The sequence below is a fragment of the Lissotriton helveticus genome, chromosome 6, assembly GCF_964261635.1.
Source record: "Lissotriton helveticus chromosome 6, aLisHel1.1, whole genome shotgun sequence".
Classification (NCBI taxonomy): domain Eukaryota; kingdom Metazoa; phylum Chordata; class Amphibia; order Caudata; family Salamandridae; genus Lissotriton; species Lissotriton helveticus.
Window position 1 is genome coordinate 1,435,547,931 of NC_136067.1, and position 15,379 is coordinate 1,435,563,309.

Here is a 15,379-nt window from a genome sequence, read left to right on the forward strand (position 1 = left end):
TCCAAGAGTTTAACATTAGAGTTAAATCGTTTGTTCTCATGGGCCATAATAGAAATTGTCGTACCTCTAATGTAGGGCTTAAATGCATCCCATCTATTGACAAGTCAAGTCGAACCTTCAGGGTTGAACAAAAAATAGTCTTGAATAGCTTGTAATAGTTTAGGTTTATGCGTATCATTAAGTACAATGTTCGTGTTCATACGCCACCTAATTTGTTTGGTAAAAGTAGAGGAAATATTTAAAACAAAGGAAATTAAGGCATGGTCCGAAATATCAATATTACCTACAACAGGATTGGTGGCTGATTGAAGTAATGAAGGCGAAAGCAAAAAATAATCAATCCTTGAGTGAGAATTATGGGGATTAGAAAAAAAGGAAAACCATTTCTCTGTAGGAAAGTGTAGCCTCCAAATATCAGCTAACTTGGTTGTGCTAAGGAAAGATTTAAAGGCATGAAAAACTTTAGGAGGGCGGAATTTTGTAGTGGAAAGCCTATCTAGCAATGGATCAATAATCACATTAAAATCACCCCCAACAATCAAAGGAACTTGCCTCAACTTTAGAACTTCAGTAGTTATAGTAGACCAGAACGAAGGGTCATCAGCCTTAGGGCCATAGATATTAAGCAAAAAGAAGGTTGAGTCATGAATTTTAACCTTAACCACAATATATCTACCTTCTGTGTCAGTAAACTTACTAAGAATATGACAGTGCAACCTTTTTGCAAATAAAATTGCAACACCATTTTTCTTCCCCAGCGCAAGAGAGGAAACAATATTATCTACCCACTTTTTCCTCATATAATGTATAATTTTGTCATCAACATGCGTTTCTTGGAGAAAACAAATGTAAGCTTTGCACGCACCCAGGTAGTGCAAGATTTTAGTGCGTTTTACTGGATGCCGTAAACCCTTGACATTAAGTGAAACAATTTTAACATTATGAAAATTAGCCATTAGGAATTAGAAGGAAGAGGATAGAAAAAGATTCAAAGGAAGAGGAAATGAAAAACAGCCATTGAGAAAGAGAAACTCTATGTAGAGAGCAAGAGAAGGAAAGACACAAAAGGGAGAAACACAAAGGGAAGGAAAAAGAACAAACAAGAAACAGAAACATAAATAAGAACATAGAGACGCACACCCGTTCCTCAAGCATGGCCATAAAACCGTTGGAGCCCGTGAAGAGAGAGATAATTAAATGCCAGGAGAAATCAGACTAAAGGCAATCAAGTGACGGGATCATGAGTGTCCATGGACGGTGAAGCTTGTTGCTCCAGAAAAAGTCTTAAATCTTCAGGACGTTGAAAAGATTTAGAGAAGGTGTCTTTCCAGACTCTCATCGTAGAAGGATCAAATAGACCATACTTAAAACCAAGGCTTCTCAGTTGTGGACGATAAGAGGAAAATTCCTTGCGAATAGCAACCGTTTCCTTAGCAAAATCTTGATCGATAAATATTTTACAGCCATCCACTAAGAGTGAGGGAATGTCTCTTGCTGCTTTCCTGATAAGGACCAAATGATGGTGTCGCAAAACCTTAAAAATCATTTGCCTGGGTTTAGTGTGACGAGGATTCCTATGTGAGGGAATTCTGTGAGCCTTATCCACCTCAAATTTTTCGGGGAATTTGATATTTAGGAGGCCAGGAAGCAAGGACTCAAGATATAAGCGACAATCAGATCCCTCAACCTCTTCAGGCAGATTGAAAATACGGAGATTGTATTGTCTATTACGGTTTTCCAATTCCAGCAATTGAGTATGCATTGGTACTATTTGACTCATCAGAGGAGTAAAAGCGTCCAACTTATTTTTATTGTCCTGAATTTTGATAGTATTATCAGACACTTTCATGGACATAGAAGCCATATCTTTGCGAACATTTTTCACTTCAGTTGCAATAGTATCAGTATTCAGGCGCAGCGCTTGAATTTCCTCCAAAATTAGAGCAAGGGAAGGTTCAGAAGATTCAACAACCTTAGACTTAGTTGGAGGAGGCGATATCTGCTGTTTCCTTTTATTAGCAGCCACATTTTTATTTTCCATCTTGAGGTGAAAAAATAACCTTTTGCATCAGAGAAATGCAGAAAAAGAAAAAACACCTCAAAATGTAATAAATATGAGGGAAAAAGGACATAAAATTCCCCAAAAGCTCTTCAAAAGGACTGGTGCAGCACCTAAACTGGGTCGTGGGTGTGGCCAGGCCCAAGCCAGGCCCTCTCTTCGTGAGCACTCCGCCCCTTATGTAGAGCAAGCCGGCAGAAGCTGGAGCAGAGGCAGGGGAGAGGAACCAAAGAGCCAGCAAAAGTTCTTCCCCACAGAGAAATTGGCTATAAATGGAGCACAAGGTAGGAAATATGCATAGGATGCAAGCGCTGCTATTATTTGGCAGTTCCTGACAGGAAAATCGTTGTTTATCGGCTAATTGGGCCGATTCACTTACGGAGCTCCGGTGGCGGCGGCCATCTTGGTCGGCGCGCTCGCGCGACTCTGGCTGTTAGGCCTTTTAACCGCTTGTGCTAAGCCTTTTTTTTGGCTATTTGGGGTTGTTTGCGCTATGGCCCCTGTAACTTTTGGACCACATAAGGTATTTCTTCCAACATCATGGGGATTCTAAAGGTACCCAGGGTTTGTGGATTCCCCCAATAATAATAAATGCTGGCAGCGTTTCATGATAACTGACATGAAAGCATGGATTGACGTTTTGCGACTCATTGAGCTTGGAAATGTGCGTTAACTGGGATTACATTTGAATTATTTTTTGAGCGAGAACATCGCTAAATTTGCCCTGAGGAAGCCCCCTGTGGGGCAAAACATATTGGCTGTTTGTGGAACAACACGTGGCATTCTGTGTGACGATAAAAGATTAAAGATTCATCCTTGTGAAATCAAGGAAGAATTTGGATTTGATGAATACATGGTGCATTTATGCATTGAATAACTATTATGTTGCCTCTCTGTGCTTTGTGTATTATTTCACCTGGCTTTCCTCCTGGCCTCTCTTCTCCCTGCGCTTAGGCCCCGGCTTCTGCGCACTGGTCCTGGACTCTTCTCCTGGCGCTGTTCAGGATTCTGAAGCTGTCACGGGGTTCCTCCACCCAACTGTCTATTGTGCCAGGCTCCAGCACCCTCTGCCTCAGCAGACCACACCCCAGAGAGAGCTCCTCTTTCTGTGCAAGTTCTTTCAAGAAGTTGGGGAGGGGTCTGGCAGGAAGTCTCTGTTTGCCCTATCAGACAGCGACACATCACGTCTCTGCCCCTGCTCTCTCTTTCCTGCCCAGGCCTCTGGGTTTGTTCAAAATGGCTTCGTCCAGGGTCTCCTGCCACATGGTTTCTGAAAACCCCTTCCTCCTAGGCTGCCTTCCCTCCAAAGGGGCCTGGTCCCTGGCACAAGGTGTCAGCTACTGATGGTTGAACCTGTAGCTCCACCCATCTTCTCTCCTTGGCATGGAAGCCTTAGCTCTGAGAAGAAAGGTTATCAATCCAGCCTGCTGATGTCAGCCCCCAGTCAGGCCCTGGTTATGGCTGACTCAGAGAAATATGATATTTCTGGATGACCCAAAAACAGTACAAATATGACTTTGGACTCTGCAGAATACTTCTCACTTTTTTCAATTTTGATGTTGCCTCAATAGGTTTTGGGCCCTTGCCTGTCGCGGGTCCTTGACCCACCCACGCGAGTGAGGTACCATTTTAATCGGGAGACCTGGTAAGACACTGGGTGGGAGGACATTTGTAAATCCACACACATTCCAGAACTTTCCCACACAGAAAACTTGAGAAAAGAGTGATTTTTCAGTAAAATTTTAGGGTTGCTGGGTATTCTTCCTTCGTGGGGACTAGATGAGCTGCCCATGGGGGGAGCGCCAGCACTTCCCCCATGGGAGGGTGCCATGACGGAGCGGTTCCATCATGAGCATGGAAAGGGTTAAAACACCACATTCTAGAGGGGTTAATGGGATGACCTTTTTATCTGATATTTATGCAGTGGCATGTTATTTCATGACCTTTAAAAGCACTTATCAAAGTGTGAGAAATGCTTAGTTTTCACTCACAAGGGAACTGCCAGAGTCAGTTATTGTGCCAGAGCTTGTGCTACGGTTTAGGGGAGACGCCTGAAGTACTTTAAGAACCGGCTTCAGTGTTTAAGCTATTATTTTTTCAACAGTGTTTATGCCAAAGATTTGTTTTTGGACTTTACTCGATATCACTATTCACTGTCTCTGTTTCTACCACTTTGATTGGATAAAGGAGAAGGTTGAGAAGCATAATTTGAAACAGGTTTAAGAACCACTCTAGCGCTCCCATGCCTCATAGGGGTAGCAAGTGCTATATAAATACAATTACAACTACAAATGGAGCGTTCTGATGTGAAGGCCATCTGGCTGGTTTGGGATGAGGAGGAAGGGGGGGGAAGCCTACAAGAGAGGGCGCAAGTGAAGAGCCATAAATGTTAAAGATTAGTCACGGTTTGCACAGAGGCTTCACAGACCTAGCTAGCAAACAATCAGTTTAAGATAACGACGGTGGAAGCATCAACTGCATCGAGAACAAGGGTAAAACAAGCTCAAGATGCAGTCCAAACATTAAAAACTGTATTAATGCACATGACAAGGGTAGTAACAACCCACAGAATCAGGCAAAAACAGACAGACGACACTGAATTCCCCATGCAAGACCCGGCAAAATAAAAATCTCAAAACAGAATGCTTGAAACCTTCAGTGTGCGCAGACTTCTATGTAAAGGTGTGATTTATTAAACACCTTGAGCCCGTGCCAAGGTGCAACCAGCTAGATGCTTTTTTTTTTTTGTATTTGAAAAAGCTAGCTAGATGCTTTTTAACAGGAATAAATCTTAAGTGTAAGTAGTGAACATCAGGCCCAGGTGCTTTTTTGCTCTAAAAGACAGAAACACAGCTTGTGCATAGCCCTTCCTCTCCGTCCCCCCTGTTCTGCTGTGAGGCAGGCCAGGTTGGAGCCCCATGACTGGTTGAAAGGGAAGGGAAGGGAGAGCAGAGAGAGTGGGGTGGAGGAGCAGAGGAAAAGACAAGAGAATGAAAGCAAAATCAGCGCTGCGCTAATGAAATGGGCACAGCACTGATAAAGTATTTTAACAATTATTTAAAAAACAAGCAATGGGGCAGAAAGTGGCAGTAACACAACTGTGGGATTAAGAGGAGGTGGGAGGGAGGAATGCTATATTTAAATTAAATATAAGCAACTAGGGCGCCGAAGCTCAACACAGGCAAACATTAACAGAGCAGGAGACCAATAGTAAAATAGTCCCCTAAGAACAGATAAAGAAACATGGCGGAATGAGACAGTACTAAGTCCCTGTTCTTTGGGAGTGTTAGCAATGGGAGTCTCTAGTTGCCAGAGGTAGGTACCTTTGACCAAATAGGGACCCTTGATTCTAGTCAGGCTAAGGGGGAAACACATTCTAGATAACCCCTGCTCACCCCCGTGGTAACTTGGCACGATCAGACAGGCTTATCCCAAAGGCAATGTGTAAAGTATTTGTACCAACACTCACAAGTAACACAGTGATAACACCACAAATGGACACTACACCAGTACAGAAAAATAAAGGTTTCTTTATCTAGATTCTGACAAGACCAAAACAACAAAAATCCAACATGTGAGTATTAATGAAATCGACTTTTCAAGATGTCAGGTAAAATAACTTACAGGTTTGCATTTCTTTGTAGGATTAATAAAAAGGTCACAACAGAGTTCGCTTTGGCACCGGTTCACGGTGTGCTCATGGTTGTGGCTTCTCGACACATGAAAAGCTGACTCCGCAGTCAGCGCGTGCAAAGTTATGCTCCCAAATGCTCAAAATTGAAGGAGATATGCGCAAATGCCGGCCCGATATCGTTGCGCTATTTAAGGTAGGTACGGTCCGTCAGAATTACCTAGCGTTAAAGACTTCATTCTGCAGGTGAGATCAGAGCGGTCTCTGCAGACACACGCAACCCGCCTCCGGCATCGACACACGCCCAGCTCTGAACTTGAGTCTGAGCGTTACCTGGAGGGTTGCTTTCTCTCTCTCCTCCTCACGGCTCGACTTCCCGCTGGCAGCTCCGACGGCCACAGCTGTTCTTCGCGGAGGGGGAATCCTGGTTGCTAGGCGATGCCTCACAGAGGATTGGGTCTCAGCGCTTCACCCTCACAGCTCCTTTACAGATGACAGCTCACAGAAATCTATTCACACTTCGCGGCTTGGGCTGGCGGCGGTGACAGGCACTCGCAGCTCCTCTCAGATCCCAGCTCAGGCCGGGCGGTGATTAACTTCGCAGCTTTACGATGATTACGCTACAGGGGTTCAAGGCGGCCATGGCTGGCTCAGACACACCGGCACAGTGGACCCCACGACTGTCACAGGTTGCTGCAAAGCACAAGCACACAGCATTACTGAAATGATGGGGATACTTTGGTGTCCCTGAGTTTCCACAACAGGAGGTCAGCTCGCTCAGGCCCTTGGAGACTTTTCTCTTCAGTTACAGATGGACACTGCACACAGCCAAGTCCTTCTTCAAGCAGGGGGACACAGCACACTGCAAAGTCCCTTGTCCTCTCCTAAGAAGAACAGCAAACTGCAGGCCAGCCCCAGATACACAGCAAGGGCAGTCCTCCTCCTCAGTCTCTTCAACTCTCCTCTTTGGCAGCAGGTTCCTCTTGATCACGAAATAGTCTTAAGTTCAGGGGTTTCAGCCCTAATATTTATACCCCAAATTGTCTTTGTTCTCTTTGTGTAAAGGGTCCTGTACCCAGTCCAACCCAGTTCTGGGTGCACTCTGCCAGTACATAACGTCTTCCTTTGTCAGTGTGGGCCAGGGTCTTCAGACACACCGCAGGAGGTGGAGCCAGTCTTTTGTGGAACGCAGGCACAGCCCTAGTCAGGTACAGGTGCTTCTCCTCCCACCACTCCAAATGCAGATTGGCCTAGTCAGCCTAGGGCTGAATCACCATGACTCCTGGAGCCACCCTAGCCCCTGTCACTCCAAAGCCAGACCGTCAATCCACAAGCAGGCAGAGGCACACAGGAAGGTTGGACAAGAGAACAGACACTTTCTAAAAGTGCTACTTTCAAACACAGAAGTAAAAAAACCATCCTAGAAGTTAAAAACCATCTTTCCTAAAAGATGTGTTAATAAATTCTGAGTTCAGGGATACTAGACTCCAATTTTGCATCTTACTCCTATGGAAGATATGCTTGTAAAAATGTTACAGAGCATTTTCCATTCTGTCCTATGGGTAAGATAGCCTTTCAATAGTGAAAAACGAAATTGGCAGTATTGCAGTATCAGGACATGTTACACACACTAGTACATGTCCTACCTTTCCCATACACTGCACCCTGCCCAGGGGGGTACACTGGGCCTACCATAGGAGTGTCCTATGTGTAAAAAAAGGGAAGGGTAAGGCCTGGCAAGTGGGTACACTGGCCAGGTCGAAATGGCAGTTAACAAACTGCACGCAGACACTGCGGTGGCAGGCCTGAGACAACTTTTCAGGGCTACTCGTGGAAAAAACCTTGCCTGGAGCACCACATCACAAATGTTTGTGGGAAACTTGACAGCCATGCAGCATATCAGAAATGTGTGACATGGTGTAACATGTGGCAGGGTAGCATGGTGTTCTGCGAAATAAAACCCTTAGTTTTGGGAATGAGTTATAAAGAGAGAGTCTGGAAGAAAAAGAAATGTGTAGGGCCAATACCACAGTGAAAAAGAGCAAGGGCTATTTATTTATAAGGCATGGAAAACAATTATGAATATGTGGCATCTAACGGAGAATCCACATTATAACAGAAGAAGGACTATAGCAATATCAAAATGGTAACAACTATGTAGAGCAGGCTTCTCCAAAGAGTAGCTCATTAGCTACTGGTAGCTATCCAGCTACCTTTAAGTAGCTCTCATGTGTGCAGCCCAGCCTAATAAATTAGTAGCTTTTGCTTGGCTGAATTAATGTACATATGCTAAAAGTGTGTATTTGAGATTAAATGTGCCTATTTTTAGAATTCCTAAACTGAGGTTTGGAGAAAAAAATGGTTGAATTTCCAAAAGTTATGTGAAGCTATTTTTTGAGTTCTGAATCCAAAACGTATTGTTATTAGTTTTACCATAGTGTCCGTGGTTTTACAGGTATGACTTTTCTATGTTTCTCATATTAAGCCATATCACACTTACAAATCCTTTTTAATGTTACTGCTAGAAACCCTGCCTGGTGCGCAGAGGTCATCACTGGTGCTAATCTTGCATACGGTGACCACTAAAGCACACATTGCAACATTTTAAAAGAGGAAAGTGGGAGATTAAAAATAAAGAATCGAAAGTTGTTTTTCTTTTATTGACTTCTATGGAGGCCTAACTTGGGTCTACTGTCATGTATGAGACTTGAGGATAATGCCTATTTCATCACAAAGAATCATATGCATATGTTACTCACTTTTACAAGCCAATCATTTACCAATTACTTGTGGCTATAACTGAATATTTAACTGAATATTAACAAAGAAGGTTCCTTTCAACTCTTCATTTGAAAAAAACTAGTGAGATTAAACTTGAAATGCCCAAAGGATCATATTGAAGATATGTGCCGTAAAACTGTCCACTGGGAATTAATCTTCCTTCATATACTCAAAAGAATTTTGCAAAAAACAACACCGAGATGCGTATGCAAGTGAACACACAGTTTCATCAGATATTTAGGGAGAGTTGGGAGAATAATTCTTGTATAAAGATTTTCAAACATCACAAAAAACATAATGGCATAAATTGCCAATAGTCCCACAAGTAACAGCTATGTCACCCAGAAAGAAAAAAAATCATACATTTTATGCATGGGTCAAAAGATGAGTCACTTGCAACACCCTGAAGTAACAAGGGTTTTTTTTTTCTTACAAAGACCGTATTCTTGGAAGCAGGACTGGGTTGTCTTTAGTATGAATCTCTGCCCCTTTGTGCATTGAGCTGTCTTGTGTCTTTCAGATTCTGTTTGGGAGGGTAGCATTTTTAAAAGAGGCTTTAGGACCCTTAGACTGCTGAGTCACAGCAGATATAATTGTATCAAAAAAGGTGTGAAGTTAGCATTCATACAGATGCTCTCCTTCTCAGATTGTTTCTCTTGTGTATGATGTCAGATAAACTCTCAAATTTCATTGGTGATCCAATGCTCATGTCGTGGTAGACAGAGGTTGCCTCCTTTGTCAAGAACAATGGGGGATTTTGGGGTGATATCCGAACATCCAGACGTTCAAAACAATATTTCCATTGACTAAGATTAAAGAAGTACTGCCAAAATGTTTCCATCCATCTCTGAAGGTCATCTCTGCTATCCGCTGAAAAGATGTGAATCATAGCCTCCCCAGCTACTAGGTGGATGACCAAAAAACAGTTTGATCTTTTTGTTTAGTCTCTATCTATAGCATGAATTCTTGTTTCCTTGTTAACAGAAATTTTCATTAAAGGCTCTGGTTTAGCCTCAATTTCTTCTGGAGAGTAGTAACAAATGAGGTGAAAACCTCTCAGCACACAAAATATCTTTCCAGCGACCTGCTTTTGACTACGAAATCCTGCAACAGCATCTTCAGTCATGAAGGCTGGCTGGGCAACAACACACGTTGCCATACAAAGGGAGCCAAAAAGAGGCTTCCTCATGTCCTGTGACAGTCAGGTTATGAGTACTGAAAATGTTTGCAGCACTTTCCAATGTGTGCCAGCATTCTGAATTTGGCTCTGATTATGCTAAATTATACTCCTTGGCTTCCCTACTAAATTCAAATCAGATGGTCTTTTTATAGCAGCTAAAAGTGTTTGGGGGGAGTAAAACAATACACCGTTACACTTTCAATTTAATCATGCTTTGAAGGACCACAGACTCCAAATTTCAGTTTTGTGGATTTAATATATATATTAAAAATAATTGAATATAAACACACCTCAATTTCAGAGTATACAGATATATAAAAATCAATACAGAGCCGTGTCTACGAATATAATTCATTCGGCACAAAAGACATAATAATCATTCGAGAAGAAAAGGAAAGCATCTTTCCCTACACTGCTCTACATATAAACCCTACCTATTTCCCCGATATCCTAGCCCAAAGGTGTCAGCACATGTTCACTTCCTAAGAAGTACTCACGTCAAATGGGTCTGATAGCTTAAAGCTATGGAGCTCGTTCTAAGATGCTCCTTCTCCGACGAAAAATAAGCAGAAGTCTCTCGAATCTGTCCCTGGGCATCATACAAAAAGGCAATGTTCAACCCACAAGACCTCATAAGATAAATGTTTCCAGTTGCAACATCTTTTCAGTAGGTTTCCACAGAAGCTCTAATTAAATTTGTTCAATGTTCAGTGGCCTTGGTTCTCAGATAGGCCAGACAGGAAAGGCGACCTCCCTTTTCGCCTTCCAGCCTTCTTCAAAGACATTCCGGTTATCTCCTTAAATCTAAGCATAATGAGGTCGAATTCCGGTCCAGTCGGATCTGAGAGATTGGTGTAAACAGAACAGGGGAAGAAGAATCTTGGGGGCGTCGTTCCAGATGGACTTGTGTGCCATACACAAGATTTTAAACGTGATTCTCTCATGAATCGGTAGCCAATGCAATTGTCGGAGTGCAGCCCTCGCCGAACTGCGTCTGGGTACATTCATAAGCAGCCGAGCTGCACAGTTCTGCACCGCTTGCAATGTATGAATGGATCCTACTGGGGCGCCGAAATAAACAGCATTTGCATAGTCCAGCCGCGAGAGAATCAGCGACTGGACTAGCATGCGTCTGGCCTCAGGCGGAAGAAGAATGAGGACCTTTCTAAAGACCCTAATCAGTCCGTAGCAGGTTGCCGCCACCTTCTTTGCTTGTACTTGGAATCCCAAGGAGGAGTCAAGCCAAACCCCCAGACTCTTTATCTGGTTCTTGGGGGGGGGGGGTAGAAGAAACCCAGACAGTTTGGCCACCAAGGGTCCAGGTAATGGGAGCTTTATAACCCAGAAGCATGATGTCTGTTTTGGACCCATTTAGTTTCAAGAAGGAGGCAGTCATCCACTCCAGCACTTTAGTGAGGCAGGGGGTCAGATAGTTGATCCCTCGGCCTATGGCGTCGTCCCTTGCTAGGGACACGACCAACTGAGTATCATCAGCGTAGGTGACAAGCTGAATTCCCCAGGGAAGTACCAACTCAGCCAATGGTCTCATGTAGATGTTAAACATGGTCGGGCTGAGTGAGGATCCCTGGGGAAAGCCGTGATGCAGTTGGAGCTGGCTTGATGACGCCTCCTTCTCAAAAACAGAGAAAAATCTCTCAGACAAGAAAGACTGGAGCCATTCAAGGGCTCTTCCGGCAACTCCAGCAAGGCGGATACGATGAAGCAGGAGGGGATGGTTAACCGTGTCGAAGGCTGCGCTGAGGTCCAAAAAGGACCACCGCCGCGCAGCCTCCGGCATCCACAATGCTCCTGGCCGCCTCCACCACTGCCACCAACGCCGTCTTTGTCCCCTGTTTGGCTATAAATCCTGTCTGGGATGAGTGAAGGGCTCCTGTCGTCTCTATAAACGAAGAAAATACATGATTAACATGCTTTTCAGCAATTTTACTAACTCCGGGTAGCAGCGAAATAGGCCTGTAGTTGGCCAAGTTTTCAGGGTCCAAATTAGATTTTTTCAGGAGGGCCTTAACTTTCGCCAACTTCCAGGAGGGGGCCACTACTCCCGACTCCAAGGATGCATTGATAACATGCATTATGGCAGGGCAGACTGTCCCCGACACCTGTTTGAGGGCAGAAGGCGGCGCAATATCCAAGGGGGATCCTGATTTTAAATTGCTAAGGAGTCGTTCAACGGTAGCCAGATCCAACAGCGGGAACGTATCGAGACGACCTGGAGCGTCAGGGATAACCTCCTCGAACGTCAACTCATTCTCCTTGCTGCAGGGGAGGTGAGCAGGTGGCCCAAAGCCAGCATAGATATTAGTTACCTTAGCGGCAAAAAATGCTGCCAGGTCTTCGCAACGTTTCAGGGGGTCGGGTGCAGTCACAATAACCTGGGGAGGAGTAGTCAATTCTTGAAATATTTTAAATATTCCCCTAGGCCTATTAGATGCTTCCTGGATTTTGTCTTGGAAGTACGCAGATTGAGCGCTTTTCAATTGATTTTTATACAGTCTGAGCACTGATTTATATTCCTCTTTGGCAAGGGGAGAGAAGTCTTTCCTCCATTTCCTCTCCGCCCGTTTACACTGTTGTTTAACTTCCTTAAGTTCCCCTGAATACCAAGTTTTTTTATTAGGGCCCGTCCGATGACGGACCTCTTTCTTGGGAAGCATGGAGTCTAATGTAGAGTCCAACCAGTTGTTAAAGGCCTCATTAGCAAGGATGGGATCATCCAGACGAGGCGGGGTGGATCTTCTTAAAGCCAATTCCCACTACTCTACTGATAGCTTAGACCAGGTCTGAGTGAATTTCTTTGAGAGACTCACTGTGTAGGTTTCGTCCAGGGGTGACCAGAGAAATGAGAGCAGGGCATGGTCTGACCAAGGGATAAAACTGGGCTCGTTGCAGATGACATTAGCAAGATTAGTGAAGAGATGATCTAATAAGTGACCTCCTGTATGCGTAGAGCCATAAACAATTTGCTCAAGTTGTACTACCCCCAAGGTATCTAGCAAGCACTGAGTTGCAGGTGCCTCGACTTCATCAAGGGGGATATTGAGGTCGCCCAGGATGGAAAAATTGGAGGCCCTACTGATGGGGAGAGCAATCTTATCCAAACGATTATTACAGAAACCGTAGTGGTCGCCCGGAGGCCTGTAGACAAGAATACCAGAGAAGGTACAGATGGGAGAGAAGGAGATGGAAAAGCCTAAACTCTCGCAATCTACAAGAGGGCTATCAGAGGTACGACATACAAAGGAGTTTTCAAAAATAATAGCCACTCCTCCTCCTCGTCCTATTTGCCGGTCCTGCCTGCAGATGGAATAGCTAAGCGGAAGAGCCTGGACAATGTCCGGACCGGATGCCTCTGTGAGCCAAGTCTCAGTCAAGAATAAGACATCTAGATCTTGCTCCTCCAGAAGGAGGCGGATTTCAGCCGCGTGCCTAGGCAGAGAACGGCAGTTTAACAGGGCAAAAGAGTACGAATTAGTTTTACTAGGACCTGACCCTATGTCTTTACAGAGAGAGCAAGGAATCCTTACCTCCTCTGACAGCCTCGTAGTAGGGCAGCCAATCGAAATGCAGCCTCTGAGCTCCCGCAACCGTTTCCCAGTGTAGCTTATCTGTTGCTTGGAAGCTGATCCCATCATTAAGCCCCTGGCCCAGTCCTAGCCCGGCCTGGCACGGACGGGCACAGACGGGCTTTCCTTAGGCGCTCCTTCAGCGCGTCCGCTACCGCGTACGCTGCGCGTAAAAGGACAGTCTATTTTTAAGCGCTTTCGCATGTCATGTCCGTCGCTCCCTGCAGACACTAGAGCAGCAACCTGACCCTCCAAAGATGGCCGCCAACTAGTCAGCCCTTCGAGCCCCGCAGTGCTATCAGCTCCTAATCGGCTGATGCCTGCCCCCCTTGACCCTGGTACGGTGCAGAATAAAGATGGATTAAGGAAGCCTGCGCGCTCCTATTGAGATAAGTGCGGCAGGAGGGGACACCACGAGTATATTATTTTAAAACGGAGAGTTCATACAAACACGAATATTTTTATTAAAAGATGCAAAAGTAATCACACAGTTTAAAAATACAGGCACCAATCTCTCAGATCCCTTAGGTCCAATCAGCGTAACCTGCTGGTGGTACCTAGGGTGAAGCGAGCCCGAATGGGTGGTCGCCAACTCTCTTTCCTAGCAGCCAAATGCTGGAACAACCTCCCGGATAACATCAGGCTTGAAAGTAACCATCTTGCCTTCAGGAAGCGATTAAAGACACATCTGTTTCAGTGAATGTCTCTTTGAGCTTTTGGTCTAACAGCGCTGGGATGCCTCAGGGTAGCCATGTGCTATAGAAATGAGTATTCATTCATTCATCCTGCACTTGCAGTAGGATGAGAACATACTGTCTTGGAACACAAAAAAGGATTCATTTAATTATAATTTTTGAGCAACTAAGGAGAAACGAAACTCAAAACAACCTGCAGTTTGGGCCTACAATGCAGGCAACCTAAACTAGACAAAAATTACATTGCACAAGTAATATTTCATCCTGCAAATTATACATACAGGAATTATAGATTTCTTTAATACATACAAAAGCCTACTTAAATGTTCACACTACATTTCGAGGCTGATATAACTTTCAATAAATGCATCTTAATAATCAAGAAACACTGCAACTGATAAAAATACATGTGAGTGCGTTTAATCATGAGTATACTGCACCCATACAATTCAGAGTGCTGTAAGCCCTCTGTCAGCTCTGTTGGGTGGATTAAAAAGGGAAACATTTTCAAGAGATGGTCCATCCAAGTGAAAACTCCAACTCTTCCCAGCAGATTTACAAAACGAGCGTCAACGTTTTTGGACAAGTTTCTTAGGAGTGTGTGATGAAAAAGATTCTTCAACGGAGCAGTTGTACACCTCCAATTTAATTTCAAAATCTGGTCTTGCTTTATTGAATATGACTGCTTTTTCAAAAGATATATCCCTCACTGTTTTGTCCACCAGGGCCAAGTCTGTGTCAAAAATTGTTGTTCCCATCTTCAGCATGCAGATTACTGCATAGCGCTGAGAGCTTTCTTTGTTGCTGAAGTGATCAGAATTTGTCCACAGTAATGTGATTCATACATCTGATACAGCAGCTTTCCAAGGACCTTCGCCCAGCCTGCGCCTCCATCTGATCAGGCCTTTAGTTCTGCAGTGCAGACATGTTGGCTAAAATGCGAGCATTGCAGGTCATTAGGTTCATTGCAGGTCATTAGGCTCTTCACGGCATTCAGCGCCTGCTCCTTCTGAGTGCTCACGGCAAGCAGTTTACAAATTCCTTCTCTGATGCCAAGTTCAAAGTCAATTTTTTCTTGAACGCGTTCATCCTCCGGCTCCAGGAGCACAGCAGTCTCTCGCACCTTCTTCCGTTTGATTTCCATGCCCAGCGCCGAGCACTTGGCCACTGCGGCCCGGCATCTCTCTGTCCGCTTAAACATTTGAAAATCCCCCCCGCCTCGGCTGCCCTGCCATTCTCTAACGAAGCATCCATCGGCTTTTCTCTGTCTCGTCAGCCCTGGAGATATCACAGGGGAGGGGGTCCCGGTAGAAAGCTTGGGTGCGGGACCTGTTGCTTTGTGAACCCCGCAGCTGCCAAAAACATCGGTCACTTGACGGATGGGGATGAACGAGGCAACCATTTTAGAATTGCCATGTGCTGCGAGATTAAATGTAACGAGCAATACCA

The 15,379-nt window shown here is 44.6% G+C and overlaps 2 pseudogenes; both read right to left on the bottom strand.

Annotated features, from left to right (window-relative positions):
* Positions 1-9,093: 9,093 nt before the first annotated feature.
* LOC144762743 (rhotekin-2-like) lies at positions 9,094-11,215 on the bottom strand (annotated as a pseudogene).
* A 3,284-nt stretch (positions 11,216-14,499) lies between these two features.
* On the bottom strand, positions 14,500-15,131 carry LOC144762744 (rhotekin-2 pseudogene; annotated as a pseudogene).
* Positions 15,132-15,379: the final 248 nt, after the last annotated feature.